This window comes from Tachyglossus aculeatus, chromosome 9, assembly GCF_015852505.1.
Source record: "Tachyglossus aculeatus isolate mTacAcu1 chromosome 9, mTacAcu1.pri, whole genome shotgun sequence".
In the NCBI taxonomy this organism is placed as follows: domain Eukaryota; kingdom Metazoa; phylum Chordata; class Mammalia; order Monotremata; family Tachyglossidae; genus Tachyglossus; species Tachyglossus aculeatus.
In genome coordinates this window covers 55582933-55608802 of record NC_052074.1, presented here as the reverse complement: position 1 = coordinate 55608802, position 25870 = coordinate 55582933, and the positions used below count along the sequence as shown (strand labels likewise).

At 43.1% G+C, this 25870-nt stretch overlaps 1 protein-coding gene across 3 annotated transcripts in view; it reads left to right on the top strand.

The window, feature by feature from the left end:
• The first annotated feature begins 24205 nt into the window (after positions 1-24205).
• LOC119932180 (neurabin-1-like) overlaps positions 24206-25870 on the top strand; it is an 87445-nt gene continuing 85780 nt past the window's right edge. For all 3 annotated transcript variants that reach the window (XM_038751124.1, XM_038751123.1, XM_038751122.1), the window contains exon 1: positions 24206-24226. The gene's annotated coding sequence lies outside the window, so the exon portion shown is untranslated. The remainder of the gene's footprint in view (positions 24227-25870) is intronic.

The following is a 25870-nucleotide window of genomic DNA, read 5'->3' as shown; positions in this document are numbered from 1 at the left end:
ATAGAGACGGTCTCTACCCAACAATGGGCTCACAGTCTTGAAGGGGGAGACAGACAACAAAACAAAGCATGTGGACAGGTGTCAAGTCCCAGTTCAACTTCACCAACTCCAGCAAAACACAGCTACAGCCTCTAAAATTCCCCATCACTTACTGATGGACTGGGCCCGAAATAGAGAAAGTACCCAGAAAAGCCAAAATATTGAGTATGGAAACAGGAACATTTGGTTTCAAATAAAATCTCAAATGGCCCTTAGTATTTGAAGCAATGAAACAGCAAATTGCTCCAAAAATAGAAAGTCTAGCTGACTGCTTGTTGGCAGCACAAAATGCCATTTACTTCTCTGACAAGAATTGGTGCTGTCAGTCTTCGCATGGAAATTATAGGATGTAGTATAATTTAATGTGAAGAAGCCAAGGCTAGAAATCAGACAGTCAGGGTGGGTGAACTTACACAACTGACTATCTGCTCTGGACTTTAGCTTTCCCATCTATAATGTTAGAATCATTAATCCATCCTTCTGCAGCCTTCACCTGCATCTTCTTTCAATCAATTAATCAGTAGCATTTATTGAGCACCTACTTATGTGTTGCACACTGCACTAAGCCCTTGAGTGAATACAACAGATTAAAGACAGGATCCCTGCCTTGAAGTAGCTCACAATCTAATTAAGAAGCAATGTGGTCTTGTGGAAAGAGCATGGAGTTGGGAGTCAGAGGACATAGGGTCTGATTCCAGTGCTCAACAAATCTAATAATTATTACTAGTTATGGTGTACATTAAATGTCTAGTTTGTGCGAAGCTCTGTGCTAAATGAGGTTCATACAAAAATAACAAGATCAGACACAGTCCCTGTCTCTTAGGGGATCACAATCTAGGTGAGGGAGAGAAGGAGACCCAAATTATTTACAAATAGGAAGAATGTGAAAACAGTTGATATCAAGAGTATAAAGAGATGATGAGTCAATTAGTGAATGATTGATTCAGTCATTCAATTGATATAAACGTAAGATCTAAAGACCCTTGTGGAAAAGAGGGGCTTAGCCTTTGAAATGAGAAGTGTGGTCTAGTGAATAGAGAACAGTCCTGGAAGTCAGAAGGACCTGGGATCTAATCCTGGCTCTGCCTCTTGTCTACTGTGTGACCTTGGGCAAGTCCCTTAAGTTTTCTGTGCCTCACTTACCTCTTCTGTAAAATGAGGATTAAGACTGTCAGCCCCATGTGGGACCTTAGGTGACTTGCCAAAGGTCATACAGCAGACAAGTGGTGGAGCCAGGATTAGAACTCAGATCCTCTGACTCCCAGGCACATGCTTTTCCCACTAGGTCATGCTGTTTCTCCAAATTAGCCTTGTTGAAATAATAATAATATTAATAAATAATAGTATTTAATCAGTGCTTGCTGTGTGCCAAGCACTAGGGCAGGAGATACAAGAAAATCAGATTGGACACAGCCCCTGTCCCACAGAGGGTCACAGTCCAAGAAGGAGGGACAGCAAGTATCTTATCCCCATTTTACAGATGAGAAAACTCGAGGCCCAGAGAAGCTTAGTGACTTGCTCAAGGTCACACAGCAGGTGAGTGGCAGAACCAGAAATAGAACCTGGATCTCCTAAGAACCCAAGTGACCATGCATAGTGGAAAAAGGACGGGCCTCGAAATCAGAGGCTTGGGCTCTAATCCCAGCTCCACCATTTGCTTTGTGTGTGACCTTGGGTAAGTCACTTAACTTCCCTGTGCCTCAGTTTCCTCATCTGTAAAATGGGAATTAAATACCTGATCTCCCTCCTCCTTAGACTGTCTGCCCCATGTGGGCAACCTGATTATCCTCTACATATCCCTGTGTTTAGCACAATGCTTGGCACAAAGTAAGCACTTAACAGCTACCACAATTAATATTATGATTATTATCTCACTCCTAGTCCTGTGCTCTTCCCATTAGACCACACTGCCTCCCCATCTGATTTATGTGGCTAAACTTCCATAAGCACTCTAGACAGCTTCCAGTATACAGAAACTCTTCTCCTCTCACCTGGATATGTTGAATTAGATTAAGATGGTCTCCTTTCTTTTGTATGCTTAGTTTCATTCCACCCCTTTTAATTGTCCTTCTGCTCTGGAGTCTTGTCGTTGTGATGCAAGATAAATTTCTAATCTACAGCTGCCTCAGTGCCCTTTGCTTAATGCCATTCTTCTCCAGTCTTTATTTTTAATGATGAACATCAAAGTAAATGCCCTGCCCAAGAACTCTCTGGGCAAGTGTGGGCAAATGTGGGCCACTTTTAAATGCATGAAAATAATCAATCAATCAGTCATATTTATTGAGCACTTACTGTGTGCAGAGCACTGTACTAAGCGCTTGGGAAGTACAAGTTGGCAACATATAGAGATAATCCCTACCCAACAGTGGGCTCACAGTCTAAAAGGGGGAGACAGAGAACAAAACCAAACATACTAACAAAATAAAATAAATAGAATAGATATGTACAAGTAAAATAAATAAATAGAGTAATAAATATGTACAAACCTATATAGATATATACAGGTATATACATATATACAGAAAATAACCAGAATACATAGTACATTTAAATAAGCATATGTATTTTATCATTCTTACTTTGACAGATGGAGACACTTTCACTAGTAGTGGTACTTGTTAAGCACTTATGTGCTGAATACTGTTGTAAGCACTGGTGTAGTTACAAGATAATCAAGTTAGACATATTCTCTGTCCCACATGGGGCTCACAGTCTAAAAGGAAGGACTAACATGGAGAAGGTAACACTAGGATAAATAAATAGAAAAGCATAAAGAAACTGTGAGATAATTCTCCCATTATTATACTGTGGTCACTCCCTAGGACTGTGTTCTTTTGGGGCTCCGAAGTTTGAGAGCATTGAAGAACTTGGATAGGGTCCAGAGGATTAAAAAGTTAGGAAGTAAGTCTTAAATATCCAGACAGAACTACCCTCAGAGCAGCTCATCTTGGCTGCCTCAGAGTTGAAAGCAGTAAAGAAGTACTACTACTACTACCACTACTAGATGACTGAGCCCACTGTTGGGTAGGGACTGTCTCTATATGTTGCCAACTTGTACTTCCCAAGCGCTTAGTAGAGTGCTCTGCACACAGTAAGCCCTCAATAAATATGATTGATTGATTAATTGTTCCTTCCCAGCTGTTCTGCTGCATTTCTTGATTCTGAATTTTTGCTCAATTTACTCCATTCTTCCCTTCCCTATGTGCTTGTCTCCTGCCCTTATTCCCCTCTCCCACATGCACTTTTAGACTGTAGGCCTCCAGTGGATCAAGAACAGTGTCTAATTCAACATCCTGGCACCTATTCTCAGTGCTTTTCACAGTGCTCTGCACATTATAGTGCTTGACACATTTCGGAAACAATTATAACCTTGGTGTTTGTCAGGTGAAAGTTCACAAGTATGTTTGCATGTGAGTTTTGTTTTCATTTTACATATAATCAATCAATCAATTGTATTTATTGAGCGCTTACTGTGTGCAGAGCACTGTACTAAGCGCTTGGGAAGTACAAGTTGGCAACATATAGAGGCAGTCCCTACCCAACAGTGGGCTCACAGTCTAGAGTATACTTAAATAGATGGTACAATTTATCCTCTGATAACTTTCAAGTTAATATATCATTTCCCCCAGCCCTGGATGTTGCCATTTTTATCATAGTTCCTTTTTCTACTCCTCTCATTCCCTCACTGTCATTATCTGAGGAAGTTAGTACAGGGGAGATCTAGGAACTAGGTGAATGGGAATGGTGAGATTCAACATACACTTTTCTAGGCCTCAGGTGGGAAAATGTGAGCTGAGATAAACCAAATCTGTTCAACTTTCTTTCTAGGCAGTGCTATTGGAGATGACTGGGAGTAATAGAAGTGAGTGTTTTAAAAGTGTCAGATGTAGCCCTGGAACTAGAGAATTTGGATTGGAAGCCCTAAGACTTCCGATATTCCTGTTCTAAGCCCAGGCATTTTGGAAGCTGAGTCCTCACATTCTTTCTGCCTGGGAACCACATCCACAGATCTTTTGAGGACTATGGATGCCTTTGTGGGACAGGGGGCCATGATTAATATCCCTCCATCTGCCACTTTAGCACTTCAGCATTGTAAAAGTAATAGTATTTATTAAGCGCTTACTGTGTGCAGAGCACCATACTAAATGTTGAGAATGAATACAAGGGACAGGAACTCCTAATTCCCACCTATGTATTCATTCTCAAATTTATTTTAATTTCTATCTCCCCCTCTAGGCTATAAGCTCCTTGTGGACAAGGATCATATCTTCCCAATTCTATTGTGTTGCATTGTACAGTGTCCTGCACACAGCAGGAGCTCAATGAATAAGATCGCTCTAAATTGAGGATAAGGCAAATAGGCTTGCATTTCAGCTAAAGGAATTTAGATTATATAGGAGGAAAAATACCAAAGAGCAAATATAATTAAGCACTGGATAAGGTGCTGAAGGAGAGGAGGGAAAATACTAAAACATGATATGAATCCATCTGTTAGGATGAACGTAGATGAATCTGCCTAGAATCAGTGGGGAAGTATAGATGATTTCTTGAGTCCCTTCTGACCTTGTTTCTATATTTCCAATTTATCACCCCATGCAGCAATAGTTTACCACTAAAACCATCCAGTTGAGTTACTAGAGATCATTTATGTCTCAAAGGATATGAGTGCATTGTGGGATCTGTCAGATTTATTACTGCAGGCTAATAATTACATTAATTCAAGGCATCATGAGTAGCTAAGTCAGAAGTGGGTTCAAAAATCAAAATATATAACAGTAAAAAATTTACCATGCCAATTCTGGTGAGTTGCTTTAAATAATACTTTTAAAATGTTCGTTATTTTAGCCTATACATACATATACCACATGCAAGCATGCATGAGAAAAAATAACTAACAGTGTTTTCAGACACTACTGACAACAGATAATGTGTTTTAAAATCCTCTCATGGAGGTTTTTTTTAATATTATTTATATGGCATCCTGCTTATTTGATTTCTTGGAGCTCCCAGCAAGAATTCAGGCATCTGAGAAGAGGAGGTTTTTGAAACGTTCATAGAAGGCAGAGATTTTACCTGTACTACCTACTTGTATTCTTACATGACATAGGGTGAGGGGTTGAAAGAAATGGGCTATCGCAAGTCTTTTACATTGTGTTGCTCAACGGAGGATATGGAAAACCATAATAACATAGTAGATGTTATGTGAAGCCATGATAAGCATCAGTAAGGCCCAATCTTCAGGGAAGAGAGCAGGTAGTTACCTCATCTGTAAAATGGGGATTGAGATTGTGAGCACCACATGGGACAGGGACTGTGTCCAACCCGATTTGCTTGTATCAACCCCCTCACTTAGTACAGTGCCTGGCTATAGTAAGTGCTTAGCAAACACCATAATTATAATTATTATTATTATCTGAGGGTTCTGACACCTGGCTGACATTTGCCAATGTTGCCAATGTTGCCAATTTGTACTTCCCAAGCGCTTAGTACAGTGCTCTGCACATAGTAAGCGCTCAATAAATACGATTGATGATGATGATTTGCCAGATTTTTTCTTCCCCTCAGGATGGCATTTGCCCCAGTGACATTACCTGAGCCACCCTGAATCACCTAATTTAGAAGGTATTAGGTATGACCAATGACCAAAGATCTTTTGGAAATTTTAAGGCTTAAAAATCTGCTCAAAGTACTGTGACTTCTGTATTGTTTATTCATGAAATTTAAATAGAAAGCCACTCATTGGAATGTGAAAGTTATTTAAGGATTATTCATAAAGATAATTTAAATCACTGGGAAGCATCATGGCTGAGTGGGAAGAGCACCGGACTGGCATCTGTAAAATGGGGCTTAAAGACCATTCATTCATTCATTCAATCGTATTTATTAAGCACTTACTATGTGCAGAGCACTGTACTAAGCGCTTGGGAAGTACAAGTTGGCAATATATAAAGATGGTCCCTACCCAACAGTTCTCCCTCCTTCTCCTAATGTGACCTCCATGTGGGACATGGTCTGTGTCTGATCTAATTGTATTTACCCCAGGGCGTAGCACAGTACCTGGCACATAATAAGTGCTTAACAAATGCCACCGTTTATTTTTTATGGTAATTCTTAAGCACTTACTTTGTGCCAAGCGCTGTAATAAACGCTGGGGTAATAATAACTGTGGTATTTGTTAAGCACTTACTATGTGCCAAGCACCATACTAAGAGCTATGGTAGATACAAGCTAATCAGGTTGGACACAATCCCTGTCCCCCTTGGGACTCACAGTCAAAGGAGCAGGAAGTAGGATTTAATCCCCATTTAATGTATCAGGAAACTGAGGCACAGAGAAGTGAAGTGACTTGCCCAAGATGCAGACAAGTTTTAGAGCTAGGATTAGAATCAATTAACGGTATTTACTGAGTGCTTTCAGGGTGCAGAGCACTGTAATCAGAGAATATAACCTTAAACTTTGCAATAGGGGTGATTTTGCTTAATTGAATAAATAATATTAACAATGAATGCTTAAGGAGGGCTTCCATTCAGAGCAAGCCAGCTGCTCCAGTTGAACTGATCAGAGGCTTTGACAATGCATCTTTGTACTCACTGTGGTTTCTTTTTCTGGGACCACTTATTTTCTCTGAAAACTGCCCAAGTATAAGGAAATGTATTTAGAACAAATACAGAACAATAAAATTATTTCCTGCTATTTTAAAATTAAAGCATGAACAATACCATTAAAATACGTGATCGGACAGATTCACATTTCTCAGCTCTTGCCTGCAACCATAAATTTACACAGTCCATTTTCTCCCTTTCATGCTCTTCCCTTTTTTTTTCCAGTGGATTCTTCCTAAAAATGACAAGACCCCTTGGATGTGTTACACATGGTGGCAGAGGATTAAGGATGATCTCATAATCTGGTACCGTTCCTGGGTTGGAAAAGGCTGTTTTAGCTGTGAAAGAAAAGCAGCAACCTTTAATTCAAGAACATTCCAACATGAGAACGGAAGCTGAAAAGAAGCACAACAGAGAAGACTGCCCAAGTTGTTTTGAATGGTTGAAACTAAAGGTTAGAAATCTGCTGAGGCTGTCTTCTGCATCATTTGTTGTCATGGCTGAGAGAAGTACAACTGAAGACTTCCTTATTCAAACAAAATTGTTCACATTATTTTTCTCCAAGTGAGGTAAAATACTTGCCCCCATGAATCTGATTTTCTCCTGCCTTTACTTAGGATGGAGGCTGGTTTTCTCCCTCTGCAAGGGTCAAAATTGACAACACTTTCCCTCAAATTGAGTGTTTCAAACCCAGTTTAGAAATGTCACTCGTAATCAAGGCCAATTCCCAGTTACCCATGGGACTGGTTACAAAAGAGTTACTAATCCCCAAACTTCCCTTACCTAAACCATTCAACCAAGCTGCTAATGAATAGCAAAATCAAAGCTTTGAATTTCACCCCCTTTTATTTTCCCTTGCCTATCTTCTAGTGGAAGAACAAGTGAACATTGAAGTGATCAAGGGTTGGGCATTTTAGGGAGGAGGAAAGGGGCTAAAGACATGGATAAATCCTCTAAGTACCCCCTGGACACTTGCAGTCTTGAAAACCCATTTACTCCTGTTGTCGGTTACTTTTGAGTTAAATGTTTCGTCTACTACCCCTCAGAAAAATGAGGGGAAAAAGCAGCAAAGTTGGAAAAAGTTCTTATTAGTCAACATTAACATAGCTCATCTTCTAAATTCATTAAACAAAGAACTATTGTTCTCTTTCCTGCGTAGCCACATGGTTTGCTACTGAAGAAGTGACAGATAAGATGTGTCTAAGAGCCAAAAGAGCTAGTTCAAAGGCTACCAACTTGGCAAGAAACAACAACTCTTCTACCGCTGGCAGATGGGTCGTCTGATTTAGCATCCACATCAAAGAAATAGGGCTGAATTAGGTATCAGGGTATTTGAGGGGTGCAAGACCATATGGGAATAAGTTCAAAATATTATATTGACATGAAATTCATCTACTTTAGAAACTGGTGGTTTATTTTCAAAAATAATTTTTCTCTTCTAAAGTGATCAGTCTCATAAACATTGTGTGTTCGCAGCTCAAGAATAAAACTGAAAGAACTGGATGATCCTGTTGACTTTACCTCCCTGGAGCAAAGGTAAGGGAGGGAAGATGTTGTTGGCATTTTAAATGGGGGATACCTGCCCACGTCTCCCCCCATCCTAAAAAACCCTCTCTTGACCCCACCTCCCCTTCTAGTTATCACCCTGTCTCCCTCCTACCATTCCTTTCCAAACTCCTTGAATGAGTCGTCTACACCCGCTGCCTCAAATTCCTCAACGCCAACTCCCTCCTCGACCCCCTCCAATCTGGCTTCCATCCCCTACATTCCACCAAAACTGCCCTCTCAAAGGTCACCAATGACCTCCTTCTTGCCAAATCCAATGGCTCCTACTCTATCCTAATCCTCCTCGACCTCTCAGCTGCCTTCGACACCGTGGACCACCCCCTTCTCCTCATCACGCTATCCAACCTTGGCTTCACAGACTCTGTCCTCTCCTGGTTCTCTTATCTCTCTGGCCGTTCATTCTCAGCCTCTTTGCGGACTCCTCCTCCCCCTCCCATCCCCTTACTGTAGCGGTTCCTCAAGGGTCAGTTCTTGGTCCCCTTCTGTTCTCTATCTACACTCACTCTCTTGGTGAACTCATTCGCTCCCACAGCTTCAACTATCATCTCTACGCTGATGACACCCACATCTAAGTGCTCAATAAATGCGATTGATGATGATCTACATCTCTGCCCCTGCTCTCTCTCCCTCCCTTCCGGCTCGTATCTACTCCTGCCTTCAAGACATCTCCATCTGGATGTCTGCCTGCCATCTAAAACTCAATATGTCCAAGACTGAACTCCTTATCTTCCCTCCTAAACCCTACCCTCTCCCTGACTTTCCCATCACTGTTGACGGCACTACCATCCTTCCCATCTCACAATCCCGCAACCTTGGTGTCATCCTCGACTCTGCTTTCTCGTTCACCCTTCACATCCAATCCATCACCAAAAACTGCCGGTCTCACCTCTGCAACATCGCCAAGATCCGCCCTTTCCTCTCCATCCAAACCGCTACCCTGCTGGTTCAATCTCTCATCCTATCCCGACTGGATTACTGCCTCAGCCTCCTCTCTGATCTCCCATCCTCCTGTCTCTCCCCACTTCAATCTATACTTCATGCTGCTGCCCTGATCATCTTTGTGCAGAAACGCTCTGGGCATGTTACTCCCCTCCTCAAAAATCTCCAGTGGCTACCAATCTGCGCATCAGGCAGAAACTCCTCACCCTGGGCTTCAAGGCTGTCCATCCCCTCGCCCCCTCCTACCTCACCTCCCTTCTCTCCTTCTCCAGCCCAGCCCGCACCCTCCGCTCCTCTGACGCTAATCTCCTCATCATGCCTCGTTCTCGCCTGTCCCGCCATCGACCCCCAGCCCACATCCTCCCGCTGGCCTGGAATGCCCTCCCTCTGCCCATCCGCCAAGCTAGCTCTCTTCCTTCCTTGAAAGCCCTACTGAGAGCTCACCTCCTCCAAGAGGCCTTCCCAGACTGAGCCCCCTCCTTCCTCTCCCCCCCACCCCCGCCCTACCTTCTTCTCTTCCCCACAGCACCTGTGTATATGTTTGTACAGATTTATTACTTTATTTTACTTGTACATATTTACTATTCTATTTATTTTATTTTGTTAATATGCTTTGTTTTGTTGTCTGTCTCCCCCTTCTAGACTGTGAGCCCGCTGTTGGGTAGGGACCATCTCTATATGTTGCCAATTTGTATTTCCCAAGCGCTTAGTACAGTGCTCTGCACACAGTAAGCACTCAATAAATACGATTGAATGAATGAATGAATGAATGTTGAAACACTACAATTGAAGAAAAATCCTTAGTAATAGATCCTGAATCGCATCACTCTCCATTAACCTGTCTTTAATTTGTGAGCCTTAACTTCAGCCAGTCAGTGGCCATGTCTGCACAGGTCAGTAGTTTTTTGGGAAATGGATTTTTCCTAAGGAAATATCATTATGGACCCAAATCTGCAAAGGGCAAATCTACAGTTGAACCTTAATCAAGCATCAAATTTTGGGGAGCTTTTAATCCACTGTGGAGGCCTAATATTTCACTTGTTTCCATCCCACAACTCTGTCCCTGAATGACATCACCCGCTTGGGGCAGACAAGTTGGTGAGGAAAGGCCATGAAGGAGAAAGAGCACATTCAGGTGGCAGGATGAAACCTTCAAATATGTGGCAGTCCCATTTAGTGAGATCCAAACCTCGAGGGAAACTGAATTTTAATATTCCCCTCCAGAAACCAATATCATGCCACTCAGGTGTCTATAACTGCCATGAAGGGAAAATAAAGAGGGGAGGGGCTGTGGAATCCCACTTATGCACCTGTGAGAAGTCAACAGGGGAGTTCCTGGACAACTACTCTTGGGTAGGGATTGTCTCTGTTCCCGAATTGTACTTTCTAAGCGCTTAGTACAGTGCTTTGCACACAATAAGTGCTCAATAAATACGATTGAATGAATAAATTAATGAATTCAGGGCCTCATCCCACTCCTCCCCTGCCCTCACTCCCCTACAAAACCCGTGGAAATCCCGGTCAACCTGATAGCACTCCCTGTTCCCAGCTCCGGAATAGAGCCCAGGATGGCACATGGAAGATGGAGTGAGAGATGGCTGGGTTGTATTGATGTAGGGAGTTTTCGTGTTTCTTTTAGTGCCCCAGGAGATCAGGAAACAGGATTCCCACATTCTCCCCCACTTTTCACTTTCCCCAACTCCGACCAAACTGCCAATTTCTCCCGGAGCCATCATAGGTCTCTGGGTTGAAAAAGTGTGTGTGTATGTGTGTGTGTGCATGTGTGCGTGCGGGGCATGGCACAGTTCCAGAAGCTGCTGTCCATAGTATTAGATGCCATAGTAAGTGTTTATCCTCCTGACATTTATGTTATGCTACCAAGCCTCAGTTAACGGAAAGATGTTAAAGATTAATAGGACTCTGAAGGACATATATTAATCAGCAACCTAAAAGGGAAGGAGAGGGATCACAAAAGGACCTTTCCTGACATAGTAGACTTTTAATTTAATCGTAGTGACCATAGGAAACCTTAACAAAATGAGGTATTAGACGATGAAAAGAGAAAATTCAGTGTGGACCAAGTCTGAGCTGATTCACTTGCACAGTCTAAACCCTTCATACTTCCTTGTGTTTTATATTAGGTGTAACACTACCAAGTCAATCTAGACTGCATTAAAAGCCAAATGAAAAGGGTGAATTCTCCCTTGATAAGGTGAATGGGATTCTAGGTACAGTCATCAGTCATCATTTGTACGTATTTATTACTCTATTTATTTATTTTATTTCTACATATTTATTCTATTTATTTTATTTTGTTAATATGTTTTGTTTTGTTGTCTGTCTCCCCCTTCTAGACTGTGAGCCCGCTGTTGGGTAGGGACCATCTCTATAATGTTGCCAACTTGTACTTCCCAAACGCTTAGTACAGTGCTCTGCACACAGTAAGTGCTCAATAAATACGATTGAATGAATCAGGGAAGAGATAATAATTGGAGGTGTTTAAACATTAGATAAATTTACAGTGTCTCTTTCCTAACCTTGAATACTGTTTTTGTTTCAAACAGAAAAAGACACATAGCAGATTAGAAAAAGATCTAACAAGAGCAAAATAAATTATTAGGAGGATTACAGTGAGAGTGATCCAGAATTATAGTAAAAATGAAAAAATTAAATCTAGCAATCAAGTATAAGAGAATCAAATGATATAGAAAAGATTATCCAGGAACACCTCTTTTTCCTTGCTACAGTACCTTGATAAATTAAGTTATAAAAAGAAAAAATATTCAAAATTGAAATAACTCAGTTGAATAACTATTGGAGACAATAAACTGCAATTGCACTTGTCAGAGGCTACAATTAAGTACCAAAGGTGACAGCTGATTAAAAGGTTCAAGTCAAGTGAATTTAGTGATTGAAACAATCTTAGTTAATTTCATTTTAATCACATCTTTTATCCCCATCTACATAATAAATGAGCATATTTAAAATTACTTTATTCCCATTGAATTAGTTAACAATATAGCAATTATTCCATTAAATCTCTATATAGCTGGTCTGTTTTTGAAGATCGTTCTCCTCCCTGGAATGCACTCATGTGTGTGACTGGAAAGATGGATGAATGTCTCATGGTTCCAGTCCCACTGTGTACATGTAAAAGTTGTCCTTTTGCCAAGCTGTCACATTTTCTATTTGCAGTGCCTGGTGCTGTTTTTTTTTTTATTTTGTTTCCTAGCATCCCAGTCTTCTTGGAGCCTCTGCTTATGGTTCGTGCTTTAGGAACTTGGAAACTGATGCAGTTCAGGAAACTCTTCCAAGTCACCAGGCTAAGTGTCATCAAAAGTCATGAAGAAGTGGACGGTTCAGCAACGAGGCCCGGTGGAAACACATACACAATGTGGCAAGCAAATATTTACGAATATCTTTGTAAGTTCAGTAACTATAGACTGATAAGCTGAAGAAGCGTCTTGCCCACAACCAATGTTCCCTTAAATTGTGCAGAACATCAGAAGTCATTGGGTGTGTAGCTTAGAAGCAAGAGTGCCCAGCCACAGGGCTTAATTCATGTTTCAGCTACCTGAGTCTCAAACCCGGCAATTTCTGTTCAGCTTCAAGAGCTTCACCACAGACATCACATCTTGAGCTGTTTTATCAGCAGTTTTATCTTTGCTCTTTCAAGGTAGCCTCCTAACAGTACCAGCATTTGACTTTCCCAACTCCAACCCACTGCATACACCTGCATAGAACACACATTTTTCCTTTTCCTTCTAGCTCTAAATTATTTTGTATTTGTCTTCTCCACCAGACTGTAAGCTCCCTGAGATCTGGGATCATGTCTTCTATAACAGTACTGTATTCTCCTGAGCTCCAAGTACAGTGCTGGTCACAAAGTAGGTGCTTCATAAATTTGAGTGATTAAACTTCCTCTCCACTCAGCTCTGCCAAACCTCATCTCCCCTTATCTTTAAGTCCTTCTAAAAAAAAGTCTCCAACAGGCATTCCAAAACTAACCCACCACCTCCCTAGGCAATGTATCCCATGAGTCAACCCTAGTACATCACTTGATTTATCCCATTTATGTATTCATTCGTTTTGTGGTTACCAGTTGTAGCTCAGTTTTCCCTTTGGTTCTCATTGTATGAATATTATTTAAGTCTACCTTTCTCCCTCAAAGTTTCCAGAAGGAAGAAGGGGATACTTTTATTGTGTACTCCCAAGCAACTAGTACAATACTTGGTTCACAGCAGCCAGTCACTGAATACAGATGAGCAGCTTAACTGTCCATAATTAACATCTGTTGGCAAGTGCAATTATGAACAACCAAGTCCTGCAAAATCATCAATCGCTAGGATCAAAGCAACTGACCATAAAATAGTTCTAATAATTACCTAATTTTCTGTGGTATCCTACCTCTTAGTTTCTGCTCCTTACTCTCCCTGGTGAGGGTTGATCAGGATTGGGAAAGCAGTTTTCTTCTGAGATGAAATTTTCCTCAAAACTCAGATGAGCTGATTCATGTTGATTTTGGTGAAAGGTTCTGTGAACCAGATATTTGAAACTACAGTTATCTGACCTGAAATCAGGGTCATCAACACCAAAGAGGCAAAGGGAACAATTGCTTTGCTGGGATTGGGATAGTGGGTGTGAAGCCATTAGCCTTGGCCCAACGGTGTTTTGGCTAGGACTGTCCATCCCTCCCTTGAAAATGGATAGGAACCCACAGGAAATAAATGGAGCCCCCCTCCTGTTGGCCTGTTTTCTGCCAGGACCAGAGCTGGACTCTCTCCAGCCTCCAGCTGCAGTTGGAGGGGCTGATACCCCGATTCAGCTGCAGCAGGAAGCAGATGGGTTCACCATCAGACTGACCCAAGCTGTCTCCTGTTGAGGCCCAGGCCAAATCAAGCCAACATTCATTCATTCAATCGTATTTATTGAGTGCTTACTGTGTGCAGAATACTGTACTAAGCTCTTGGGAAGTACAACATACTCACTGCGCCTGGTTCTCATCTCTGTGGCTAAGGTCCTCTTGCTGACATCCATCATTCTTTCTCTTCACGTAATAGCACACTTAACTGCTCTCTCCATCTTCAAATAATAGCACACCACTGCACTCTCCATCTTCAAAGCCCTACTGAAATTACATTTCCTTCAGGTAGCTTTCCCTGATTAATGTCACCTCACCACTGTATTCAGAACTTCCTCATCACCTAAGCACTTGAGAACTCTCCCCCAAACCTTCTATCATTTTTTGTACATTTCTTTAAACTCTGTTGCATCCTTCTGTTTTTCCCTCCCCACCCCTACCCCCCAGATTGAAAGCTCTATGAGGATAAAGGATCATGTCTACTGACTCTACTAGACTTTCCTAAGCATTTAATCCAGTGATCCACAGGGATTCGTTGGACTTGTCCCAGCCAGGTTTCGGGTCTTTACTTTCACCCACCCTGGGTCAGGCCTTGAATTCACCCTCCCTGAGCTTTCTCTACCCATTGGGCTCTAGGCTATAGGCCTTCCCTTGCCCTGATCAGGCTCTCAGTTTGAGCGGGTGCTTTTTGCTGCCCCTCTGGACTTTCTGCCTGTCAGGTCTCCTTCCTCTTTCTGCTTCGTTGAGTCTCTCTGTCTGCAGTTCAGCCCTGAGCAGTGCTCCACATGAAAAGCTGGCACCTATGGAGGAAATTAATTGAGACCAAACTTGCCAGAAGGGTCAGAGAATAGGACAATGAGTTAGCAAACTCAGAGCAGTCTAAAATCGACTCCTTGAATGGCTTCAGTTATCAGCACCTTTTCATTGTGGTCCTACAGAGAATAGGCAAACCTTTCCCCTTCCCCCTCTCCCCACCTACTTAAAGCCTAAAGGCCAACTAATATGGCACATTGTGGATAGAGCACGGGCCTGGGAATCATAAGGTAATGGGTTCTAATCCCAGCTCTGCCACTTGTCTGCTGTGTGACCTTGGACAAGTCACTTAACTTCCCTAGGCCTCAGTTACCTCATCTGTAAAATGGGGATTGAGCCCCACGTGGGACAAGGGCCTGTGTCCTACCTGATTTGCTCTTATCCACCCCAGTGCTTAGTACAGTGCCTGGCATATAGTAAAAGCATACATATACCATTATTATTATTAGTTGTTTTTTTACCCTATTCACTCTTCCCTCCAGAACTCTCCATCCTTTTAACGTCTGTCTTCTTCATAGCTTTCAATAGGGGTAGGGTACCTCTAGTAGTACATTAAAGCACTGAGAGGAATACAGTCCATTATGCTGGCTGTGAGGGTGGATATTGGTAACTGCTTAACCCAAAAAGGCAATGGGTGCAGGTACAAATAAGAGAATCTTTTGGAGTGTCTGGAGGCTTCGAGGCACCTCAGGAGCCGTTTCTCTTGTTACCTATTGCTAATGCTCTTGGGACTGTAGGTACAGCTTGGAGCATTTCTGTTCATGGCAGTAGAGTACTTGAAGGGGGAAACAAATGATGGTGGGTTGAAATCCTGAGACTGTAGGGATACGGTTTCCAAAAAAAAAAAAGGTGGAAAAAGCCAGCCCCCATTCCACGAGTGAACAATAGCCTCGGTTAATTGTCTGCAGGCAGGGAGTTGCAGAAAGTGCCGGGGAAAGCAGGTCTCTGTGCACTGATGCTTTTGATCTCACTTTGCTTTGATGTGGTAATTATGCATGTTAACAGCGATTAGGTTTCCACCTCAGTAAAAATGTTCCAAAGCGTATGTGAAAAAAACTAGACATTTTAAATTGCCGACCAATTGTATTGTAATTTCATATCAGAAAAGCCAAGTTTCATCTCATACCTTGGGTTCAAGAGGTAACAAAACATGCTGGGATATGTTATCACTTTAGGACAGGGTAGGGCCATGCATTTGCATTCTTTGGGCTCGGCAACCATAACTTAAACCTTTTCCTCTAGCTGGGGGCAGGGAACGGAACACCTGAGTCTTTGTAGTCCTAGAAGAATTTTAGCAACGAGTTATTTTTTCAGTTGTGCAGACTCCATTCCAGCTCGATTAACGGGAAAGCACTGTGGACCTTTTCTACAGAATTCCCTTCTGTATAAGTGAAGCAAAAAATTTCGGCCTTGGAATGTGCACTAAGGACATGAGTCCAGACAGCAGGACTCATGCAGCAGGAGCAGGAGGGCAGCAAGCAAGGTAAACTTCCTCAAACTTTGTTTGTTCTTTCTTTGGGGCTTCTATATTCCTCCACTAGCTTAGCCCAGGGAAAGAGGGAGAGGTTCCCATGACTAATGTCTCCTGGCTAACATGGATTTTACAGATCTTAAAATCATCCTTTCTTGTACTATCTGCGACTGTCATCTCCATTACAAAACCTCTTTTGATTGCTAATATTTTCTACACTGGAAATGAAGCTCACTCAACAACAATGTGTAAACTATAGCCAAGCAGCTGAAGGGCAGTAAGCAGCTAGGCCATTTTTCATGTATACCTTCCACTGTCCTGACCCAAAATTGGGGGCTTCTGGGGGAAGAAGCATGGTTCTTCCTCTGTTAGCTGGAATAATGTAGTGTGGGACTTTTAACCTTTTCCACCCTACTTCTTCACTATCTACACGTGTCACCCCCAAACTGTCCCCCTCTGACCAGGGCACTGTGAGACCATGTGAATTCACTGACCAGAAAGTATAGCATCACTCAATAGCATGTGAATTGCACAGGTGAGGAATTTCTATCAGAGCCCTGGGCGATATTGTGTGGTCCAGTGAAGAATAGCTCTGGAATCAGGATATGGATGCACCCAGTTTCTGAAAGCTCTTTTCTCATTGGGGTGGTATGTGACCGAGAATGTGGCTTCAAAAGAATCACTGGGGTAAGACCATCTCAAATCGTGTACTATTTTCTTGATCGGTCCATTTGTGTACTGGATTAGTGTAGTTTGTGGCTGCTGTTGTTCTTTGTTTCATCTTTTGTTTTTCTCCTTTTTTTTCTGCAAGAAAGTAGAAAAAAATCCCCAACCCTTATTTAGCCATTCTGATGATCATACTCAACAATGACTTACCATATGGATAATAATAATAATAATTATGATATGTTTAAAAAGCCTACCACGTGTCAAGCACTGTACTAAGCTTTGGGGTAGATGCACTTTGATCAGAAACAAGTTACATAAGGCTCACATTCTAGAGAGGAGGGAGGCATTTAATCCCTATTTTACTGATGCAAAAACTGAGACAGAGTGTTCAGTGCTCTTTCCCCTCAACTTCTGGTGTCTGAGCAATGGTTACTTGAATAGCTAGGGGTCAGAAAAGTGCACTTATTATATTTTCATAGATATAGAAGTGAGCATGCCACTTAACTTCTCTGTGCCTCATCTGTAAAAAGGGGATTAGGACTATTAGGAGGGACTTGGACTGTGTCCAAACTGACATGCCTTCAGTACAGTGCTCTGCACAGAGTAAGCGCTCAATAAATACGATTGAATGAATGAATGAATGCTTGCATCTACACCAGTGCTTAGTACAGTGCATGTCACTGAGTAAGAACTTAACAAATACCATAAAAAAGTGTGCAAGAGAATCACAATCCTGGTGGTCAAGTGGAGAGTCTACCAACTCTGTTATATTTTACTCTCCTAAATGGTCAGTACAGTTTTCTGCAGTGATTGATTTATCAATCATGGATGCAGTTTCACCAGGTCTCCAGACTGTAAGCTTGTGGGCAGGGAACATGTCTACTAAACCTGTTATATTGTACTCTTCCAAATGCTTAGTGCAGTGCTTTGCACTCACCCCCGCCCCCGAGCAACATGGACTAGTGGAGTCAGAAGAACCTGGATTTTAATCCTGGCCCTGCCACTTCTCTGCTGTGTGACATTAAGCAACTCACGTAACTTCTCTGGGCCTCAGTTATCCCATCTCCCTTCTCTCCTTCTACAGCCCACCCTGCACCCTCCGCTCCTCTGCTGCTAATCTCCTCACCGTACCTCATTCTCGCCTGTCCCGCCATCGACCCCTGGCCCACGTCCTCCCCCGGGCCTGGAATGCCCTCCCTCTGCCCATCCGCCAAGCTAGCTCTCTTCCTCCCTTCAAGGCCCTACTGAGAGCTCACCTCCTCCAGGAGGCCTTCCCAGACTGAGCCCCTTCCTTCCTCTCCCCCTCGTCCCCCTCTCCATCCCCCCCATCTTACCTCCTTCCCTTCCTCACAGCACCTGTATATATGTATATATGTTTGTACATATTTATTACTCTATTTATCTATTCATTTTACTTGTACATATCTATTCTATTTATTTTATTTTGTTAGTATGTTTGGTTTTGTTCTCTGTCTTCCCCTTTTAGACTGTGAGCCCACTGTTGGGTAGGGACTGTCTCTATATGTTGCCAAATTGTACTTCCCAAGCGCTTAGTACAGTGCTCTGCACACAGTAAGCACTCAATAAATACGATTGATGATGATGATGATGATCTGTAAAATGGGAATTAAGATCGTAAACCCCATGTGGAATAGGGACTGTGTCCAACCTAATTAGCATGTATCTACCCCAGTGCTTAGAGTGCCTGACACATACTATGAATTTAACAAATACCATAAAACAATTCCCCCAGGTCTTATGTACTTTTTAGGTTATATTGCTACCCCTACCTACAGTGTATTTTAGTGTCAGACTCCCCTCACTAGACTCCGTGAGGGCAGGGGTCATGTCCACTAATTCACTGGACTCTCTTGACTGCTTAGCAAAGTGCCCCGTAGACGGCGAGCTCCTCGTGGGTAGGGGTCTTGTCCACCAATTGTGTAGGGTACTCTCCCAAGTGCTTAGTACAGTTATCTGCACAGAGTAAAAGCGCTCAATAAATCCCACTGATTGCTCTACAGAATTTGTGGTGAAAAAACACTATTGATTGGAGAGGGGCCCGGGATGGTTGGCCACGCAAACCAGAAGCATCTCCTGGCAGTCTTGCCCCGCGCTGTCTGTTATCTTCTGCTTTTTCCAACCTGAAAACCACACCTGGGCTCCACCCCGGGCCTTCGGCCGAAATTCCCTTGAAGGAAGGAAGGAAGGAAGCCGAAGGAAGGAAGCCGGAGCCCTCAGCCGAAATTCCATTGAAGGAAGGAAGGAAGCCGGAGCCGTGGCGGCTGGCGACGACGATAATCTCAGCTGTGTGACTTTGGGCAAGTCACTTCACTTCTCTGTGCCTCAGTTACCTCATCGGTAAAATGGGGATGAAGACTGTGAGGCCCATGTGGGACAACCCCCTCCTCCCCCTCCCCATCCCCCCCGCCTTACCTCCTTCCCCTCCCCACAGCACCTGTATATATGTATATATGTTTGTACATATTTATTACTCTATTTATTTTACTTGTACATATTTATTCTATTTATTTTATTTTGTTAATATGTTTTGTTTTGTTGTCTGTCTCCCCTTTCTAGACTGTGAGCCCGGTGTTGGGTAGGGACTGTCTCTGTATGTTGCCAACTTGTACTTCCCAAGCGCTTAGTACAGTGCTGTGCACACAGTAAGCTCTCAATAAATACGATTGAATGAATATGTTTGTACATATTTATTACTCCATTTATTTATTTATTTTACTTGTACATATTTATTCTATTTATTTTATTTTGTTAATATGTTTTGTTTTGTTCTCTGTCTCCCCCTTCTAGCCTGTGAGCCCGCTGTTGGGTAGGGACCATCTCTGTGTGTTGCCAACTTGTACTTCCCAAGCACTTAGTACAGTGCTCTGCACAGAGTAAGCGCTCAATATGATTGAATGAATGAATGAATATGTTTGTACGTATTTATTACTCTATTTATTTTACTTGTACATATTTATTCTATTTATTTTATTAATATGTTTTGTTTTGTTGTCTGTCTCCCCCTTCTAGCCTGTGAGCCCGCTGTTGGGTAGGGACCGTCTCTGTGTGTTGCCAACTTGTACTTCCCAAGTGCTTAGTACAGTGCTCTGCACAGAGTAAGCGCTCAATATGATTGAATGAATGAATGAATATGTTTGTACGTATTTATTACTCTATTTATTTAACTTGTACATATTTATTCTATTTATTTTATTAATATGTTTTGTTTTGTTGTCTTCCAGACTGTGAGTCCACTGTTGGGTAGGGACTGTCTCTATATGTTGCCAACCTGTACTTCCCAAGCCCTTAGTACAGAGCTCCGCACACAGTAAGCACTCAATAAATACGATTGAATGAATGAATGACCGTCTCTGTATGTTGCCAACTTGTACTTCCCAAGCGCTTAGTACAGTGCTCCGCACATAGTAAGCGCTCAATAAATACGATTGCATGAATGAATGACCGTCTCTGTATGTTGCCAACTTGTACTTCCCAAGCGCTTAGAACAGTGCACTGCACACAGTAAGCGCTCACTGAATACGACTGAATGAACCTGATCACCTTGTATTCCCCCCAGCGATCAGAACAGTGCTTTGCACATAGTAAGCGCTTAACAAATACCAACATCATCATCATCAATCGTATTTATTGAGCTCTTACTGTGTGAAGAGCACATCATCATCATCATCATCATCTCGGGGGCCCCCGGGCGAGCTTGGACGGCCCTTCGTGGAGCCCTTCGTAGTATGTTTGGTTTTGTTCTCTGTCTCCCCCTTCTAGACTGTGAGCCCACTGTTGGGTAGGAACTGTCTCTATATGTTGCCAACTTGTACTTCCCAAGCGCTTAGTACAGTGCTCTGCACACAGTAAGCGCTCAATAAATACGACTGAATGAATGAATATGCTTGTACGTATTTATTACTCCATTTATTTATTTATTCTACTTGTACATATTTATTCTATTTATTTTATTTTGTTAATATGTTTTGTTTTGTTGTCTGTCTCCCCCTTCTAGCCCGTGAGCCCGCTGTTGGGTAGGGACCGTTTGTGTGTGTTGCCAACTTGGACTTCCCAAGCGCTTAGTACAGTGCTCTGCACACAGTAAGCGCTCAATGAATACGATTGAATGAATGAATGAATTTTTGGTTCCCCGGCCGGCCACGCAGCCCGGAGCAGGAAACGGACTCGCCCAGAGGAGGAGAGGCTCGCCCGAGGCTACTCGCCGTCGATCACAAGTAATAGTAATAATAATGGCATTTATTAAGCGCTTACTATATGCAAAGCACTGTTCTAAGCGCTGGGGAGGTTACAAGGTGATCAGGTTGTCCCACATGGGGCTCACAGTCTTAATTCCCATTTTACAGATGTGGTAACTGAGGCATAGAGAAGTGAAGTTGCCTTTAGAAAATGGGCCGTGAGCCCGCCGGCCTTTGGTTGGGTGTTTTTTTTTAAATGGCATTTATTAATAATAATAATAAGAATTAATAATAATGACATTTATTAAAGGTACAAGGTGATCAGGTTGTCCCCCGTGGGGCTCACAGTCTTCATCCCCATTTTCCAGAGGAGGGAACTGAGGCCCAGAGAATAATAATAATAATAATAATAGTAATAATGTTGGTATTTGTTAAGTGCTTGCTATGTGCCAAGCACTGTTCTAAGCACTGGGGGGATACAAGGCACTGTGCAAAGCACTGTTTGTACATATGTATTCTATTTATTTTATTTTGTTAATATGTTTGGTTTTGTTCTCTGTCTCCCCTTTCTAGACTGTGAGCCCACTGTTGGGTAGGGGCCGTCTCTAGATGTTGCCAACCACTTCCCAAGTGCTTAGTACAGTGCTCTGCACACAGTAAGCGCTCAATAAATACGATTGATGATATCTATTGTATTTATTTTATTTTGTTAATATGTTTGGTTTTGTTCTGTGTCTCCCCTTTCTAGACTGTGAGCCCACTGTTGGGTAGGGGCTGTCTCTAGATGTTGCCAACTGCTACTTCCCAAGCGCTTAGTACAGTGCTCTGCACACAGTAAGCGCTCAATAAATACGATTGATGATGATATCTATTCTATTTATTTTATTTTGTTAATATGTTTGGTTTTGTTCTGTGTCTCCCCTTTCTAGACTGTGAGCCCACTGTTGGGTAGGGACCGTCTCTAGAGGTTGCCAACTGGGACTTCCCAAGCGTTTAGTACAGCGCTCTGCACACAGTAAGCGCTCAATAAATATGATTGATGATGATATCTATTCTATTTATTTTATTTTGTTAATATGTTTGGTTTTGTTCTCTGTCTCCCCTTTCTAGACTGTGAGCCCACTGTTGGGTAGGGACCATCTCTAGAGGTTGCCAACTGGGACTTCCCAAGCGTTTAGTACAGCGCTCTGCACACAGTAAGCGCTCAATAAATACGATTGATGATGATATCTATTCTATTTATTTTATTTTGTTAATATGTTTGGTTTTGTTCTCTGTCTCCCCTTTCTAGACTGTGAGCCCACTGTTGGGTAGGGACCGTCTCTAGAGGTTGCCAACTGCTACTTCCCAAGCGCTTAGTACAGTGCTCTGCACACAGTAAGCGCTCAATAAATATGATTGATGATGATATCTATTCTATTTATTTTATTTTGTTAATATGTTTGGTTTTGTTCTCTGTCTCCCCTTTCTAGACTGTGAGCCCACTGTTGGGTAGGGACCGTCTCTAGAGGTTGCCAACTGGGACTTCCCAAGCGCTTAGTCCAGCGCTCTGCACACAGTAAGCGCTCAATAAATACGATTGATGATATCTATTGTATTTATTTTATTTTGTTAATATGTTTGGTTTTGTTCTCTGTCTCCCCTTTCTAGACTGTGAGCCCACTGTTGGGTAGGGACCGTCTCTAGATGTTGCCAACTGCTACTTCCCAAGCGCTTAGTCCAGCGCTCTGCACACAGTTAGCACTCACTAAATACGATTGAATGAATGAATGACCGTCTCTGTCTGTTGCCAAGTTGTACTTCCCAAGCGCTTAGTGCAGTGCTCTGCACACAGTAAGCGCTCACTAAATACGATTGAATGAATGAATGACGGTCTCTGTCTGTTGCCAAGTTGTACTTCCCAAGCGCTTAGTCCAGCGCTCTGCACACAGTAAGCGCTCACTAAATACGACTGAATGAATGAATGACCGTCTCTGTCTGTTGCCAAGTTGTACTTCCCAAGCGCTTAGTACAGTGCTCTGCACACAGTAAGCGCTCACTAAATATGAATGAATGACCGTCTCTGTCTGTTGCCAAGTTGTACTTCCCAAGCGCTTAGTCCAGTGCTCTGCACACAGTAAGCGCTCACTAAATATGAATGAATGACCGTCTCTGTCTGTTGCCAAGTTGTACTTCCCAAGCGCTTAGTCCAGTGCTCTGCACACAGTAAGCGCTCACTAAATATGAATGAATGACCGTCTCTGTTGCCAACTTGTATTTCCCAAGCGCACTTACTTACTTACTGTCCAGAGCTCTGCACACAGTAAGCGCTCAATCAATCAATCAATCAATCAATCGTATTTATTGAGCGCTTACTATGTGCAGAGCACTGTACTAAGCGCTTGGGAAGTACAAATTGGCAGCACATAGAGACAGTCCCTACCCAACAGTGGGCTCACAGTCTAAAAGGGGGAGACAGAGAACTGAACCAAACATACCAACAAAATAAAATAAGTAGGATAGAAATGTACAAGTAAAATAAATAAATAAATAAATAGAGTAATAAATATGTACAACCATATATACATATATACAGGTGCTGTGGGGAAGGGAAGGAGGTAAGACGGGGGGGTGGAGAGGGGGACGAGGGGGAGAGGAAAGAAGGGGCTCAGTCTGGGAAGGCCTCCTGGAGGAGGTGAGCTCTCAGCAGGGCCAATACGATTGATTGATTGATTGATTGATTGATTAAGTGACTTGCCCAAAGTCCCCCCCAGCTGACAATTGGCGGAGCCGGGATTTGAACCTATGACGTCTGACTCCAAAGCCCGGGCGGTCGCCCAATTCCCACCCCCCCCTTTCCATCCCACTTGGTATCGCCCGAATTCCCGGCGGCTGATCGGGAATGGTACAGGCCCGGCGTGCGCGCCCCCGCCCGGGAAGCGGCGGGAGCGAGCTTGGGGAAGGGAAGGGAAGGAAAGGGAAGAGTTGGGAGAAGGAAGGAACCAACAAGGGTGGGGGGGGGGAGTGGCAAGGTGGGCACGGGGGGCAGATGGCGCGGGCCGCCGAAGGGACGGGACCCTCCGTCTCCAAGGTCGGTGTTTGGGAAAACTTCGGGGGTGGGGTGGGAATCTCCTCCCAACGGCTCGTCCCTCCAACTCCCCGGCCCGTTTGGTTTGAAATTCCCACGGAGGCCGAAAGTTGACGGTTCCCGGCCGGGAAGCGGAGGAGGGCCCGCTGCCTGGCGGCGGCCGGGATTATCATCATTAGTCGTATTTATTGAGCTCTTACTATGTGCAGAGCACTGTGCTAAGCGCTTGGGAAGTACAAATTGGCAACATAGAGAGACAGGCCCTGCCCAACGGTGGGGATGGGTTAAGGGGACGGAGGAAGAGCGCTTCCTACACAGTAACCGCTTAACTGATAGCACGTTATTACTGTTAAGAAGAGGGGGAGGGAGCCGTCAATCAGTCAATCAATCGGATTTATTGAGCGCTTACTGTGTGCAGGGCACTGGACTAAGCAGTTGGGAAATGCAAGTTATTTATTTATTTTACTTGTCCATTTTTCCGGGATCAATCAGTCAATCGGATTTATTGAGCGCTTACTGTGTGCAGAGCACTGTACTAAGCGCTTGGGATGTACAAGTTGGCAACGTATAGAGACAGGCCCTACCCAACAGTGGGGATGGGTTCAGGGGACGGAGGAAGAGCGCTTCCTACACAGTAACCGCCTAACTAATAGCACGTTATTACTGTTAAGAAGAAGGGGAGGGAGCCGTCGAGTGTCTGGCGGCGGCCGGGATCAATCAATCAGTCAATCAATCGGATTTATTGAGAGTTTACTGTGTGCAGGGCACTGGACTAAGCGCTTGGGAAGTGCAAGTTATTTATTTTACTTGTACATTTTTCCGGGATCAGTCAGTCGGATTTATTGAGCGCTTACTGTGTGCAGGGCACTGGACTAAGCGCTTGGGAAGTGCAAGTTATTTATTTTACTTGTACATTTTTCCGGAATCAGTCAATCAATCGTATGTATTGAGCGCTTACTGTGTGCAGGGCACTGGACTAAGCGCTTGGGAAGTGCAAGTTATTTATTTTACTTGTACATCTTTCCGGGATCAATCAATCAATCGTATTTATTGAGCGCTTACTGTGTGCAGGGCACTGGACTAAGCGCTTGGGAAGTGCAAGTTATTTATTTTATTTTTACATTTTTATTCATTTTATGAATTTATTTTACTTGGACACATTTATGCATTTTATGAATGATGGATTGGTTAAGGGGACTGAGGAAGAGCGCTTCCTACACAGTAACCGCCTAACTAATACCCCATTATTACTGTTAAGAAGAGGAGGAGGGAGCCGTCGTATGTGTGGCGGCGCCCGGGATCCATCAATCAGTCAATCAATCGGATTTATTGAGCGCTTACTGTGTGCAGGGCACTGGACTAAGCGCTTGGGAAGTGCAAGTTATTTATTTTACTTGTACATTTTTCCGGGATCAATCAGTTAGTCGTATTTACTGAGCGCTTACTGTGTGCAGAGCACTGGACTAAGCGCTTGGGAAGTGCAAGTTATTTATTTATTTTATTTGTACATATTTATTCATTTTATGAATGATGGATGGGTTAAGGGGACTGAGGACGAGCGCTTCCTACACAGTAACCGGCTAACTAATACCACATTATTACTGTGAAGAAGAGGAGGGAGCCATCGTGTGTCTGGCGGCAGCCGGG